Source organism: Dreissena polymorpha, chromosome 3 (genome assembly GCF_020536995.1).
Source record: "Dreissena polymorpha isolate Duluth1 chromosome 3, UMN_Dpol_1.0, whole genome shotgun sequence".
Taxonomy (NCBI): domain Eukaryota; kingdom Metazoa; phylum Mollusca; class Bivalvia; order Myida; family Dreissenidae; genus Dreissena; species Dreissena polymorpha.
Window position 1 is genome coordinate 5,591,082 of NC_068357.1, and position 2,500 is coordinate 5,593,581.

General features: G+C 34.6%; 1 protein-coding gene across 1 annotated transcript in view; it reads right to left on the reverse strand.

Moving 5' to 3' along the window:
- Positions 1 to 1,979: 1,979 nt before the first annotated feature.
- LOC127872821 (uncharacterized) overlaps positions 1,980 to 2,500 on the reverse strand; it is an 18,776-nt gene continuing 18,255 nt past the window's right edge. Inside the window, exon 26 of the mRNA XM_052416237.1 lies at positions 1,980 to 2,500. This exon is cut by the window's right edge and continues 902 nt beyond it. The gene's annotated coding sequence lies outside the window, so the exon portion shown is untranslated.

Sequence of the window (2,500 nt, forward strand, 5' to 3'; positions counted from 1 at the left end):
CACGGCTTTAAACTAGTGACCCAATTTTTTAATAGGGGTCATCTAATGTCAAAGGCCAGTGCACATGTGAAGCATCAAGCCACTCGGTCAATTCGTTGACAAATTATTGATCGGACACATATTTCTCACTTATTGTGACATTGACCTTTGACCTAGTGACACCAATTTCAATAGGGGTCATCTACTGTCCAAGTCCAATGCGCATGGGGAGTATAAAGCCAATCGGTCAGTTTGTTGACGAGTTATTGGTCGGAAACGATTTTCACTCTTATTGTGACAGTAACCTTGACCTTTGACCTAGTGAGCCAAATTTCTATAGAGGTCATCTGCCGGCCGAGGTCAAAGTACATGTGACGTATCAAGCGAATCGGTCAATTCGTTTATGAGATGTTGATCGGAAACGATTTTCACACTTATATTAACATTGACCTTGACCTATGACCTAGTGACCCCAATTTCAATAGGGGTCATCTACTGTCAAAGGCACATGGGAAGTATCAAGCCAATCAGTCGATTCGTTTACGAGTTATCGATCGGAAACGAACTGGTCTACCGACAGACAGATAGACCGACCGACAGACCGACCGACATCCAGCAAAGCAATATACCCGCTCTTCTTCGAAGGGGGGCATACTTAAAGAAAGAAAAAGGCAATCTTAAAATGGGCTTGAACCACTGACCCCTGGAGTAAAAGTCGAACGCTTAAACCACTCGGCCATCCGTGGTTATGTATTTTATACTTTATATAAGCAATCATCGTAGTAACACAAAATATAACGACGACAACAGAACTCTCCAAATTATTCAATCGTTTCGCGTTGCAACGCATTATAATTTTAGGCTTTTAAATCGTCAAAAGATGCATATAATTGATATTTAAGAGCATAATAAATGTTCAGTATTACTGTTTTCTAACAAATATCATAACTACAACGAAAGTTTGCGAATATACATTTTTTTTAATTTTGTCAGTTTACCAAAACGTGGAAAGGTCCCTTTTATTTTAATAGCTTTATAAACTTTGAAAACTGTTTTCGAAATAAAAGTTGCACCTTTATCACAAAAAATGATTGGGTATTAATCCTGGGATAAAATTTATTAGACATCACATACATCATAACTAAAACTAATTTGCATATTGACGGGTTCAAAATCGTGCTAGAATCAAATAATTTCTATTAATACACTGTATATACAAGGACTTCGTTACCATTAAGGTAAATGTTACGGCGATTTCAAACCATCTACATGTAATTATTTGGATGCATCTAGAAAGTGTAAAGATATGATTTTGAAGCTTTTCGAGATTAAAACACCATCAAGGCACTAAAACACGCGAGCAAATGATTTTGGTTATTCTGATAACTCATGCAATTAGAACTCGATGATTCGAACTCGGGCATAGAATATCATACGTCCACCAGTCAGTGTCAAGACTAAAACATAATCATGAACATCTTACTAAATGCATATTAGATGTCGTAAAAACACGGAAGTTAACAACATGACAAAGCGTTTCGTTTCTACTACAGTAGACGAAGCAGAAAACGCCATAGGCATTCGAATTGGTTTCTGTGGCACTAAAACAAATGTATATTAACGCAACAATGAAAGGTTAGCCGTTGAGATATTATCGTTACACTGTTAGTAACTGATGGTATATGGGAAAAGTGTATCTAATAATATGTGAAACAATAAAATACCCATATTCAGTTGCGAACGAATGCGACACAACCGGTGATATTTATATTTAAGCTGCGCTTTAGCATCAACTTTTGTTTGCAGAAAAAAGTACCCACGTGTGTGATTTCAGCTTAAATGAAGGCGTGTGTCGTAAAAGTATATACAATATATAACATAATACGACAACAACAACTGATTTAGATCAGATCATATTTTATTAACCAACGATATTATTTTTAAACATTATGATAGTGTTCAATGTTATATTCTTTGAAATAATAAAAAATACATGAATATTAATTTTGTATCATAATTTATTTTTAGAAGACAGATCGTCGATACCATGTAAAGAACAAAGACCTGGTTAATACTTTTCTGATTATATCTCATGAAACACACATAACAAGAAACATTTCAATTATAACTACACTGCAAAAATAGAGAAACGAACAATTAATGACAATGGTAAAAGGGAAAAGTTTAATATTTAAATTTGTACAGAATAATGTGTCTGAATAATAACACGTAGTCGGTTTAATTTCGACACATACAACTTCACGTGTGGCTAAAATGTATTTGAAGTTCATCTGTTAAAGTGATATTATGGGCATCTAACAGTTTATAGGTGTCTATCGCAACCGGTGTTTATTTTTGGTGTTTTCACTTCATATACACTTATATTTGTTAATGCAGCATCAACATACTAAAACAATATCCCGGAAAGAGAAAAATAATGCATTTGAATAGCAACCGTACTTTCGTTTACCAACTGATCACGCATGTACAATGTGAACCTATATTTAGTTTTAGTGCAGAT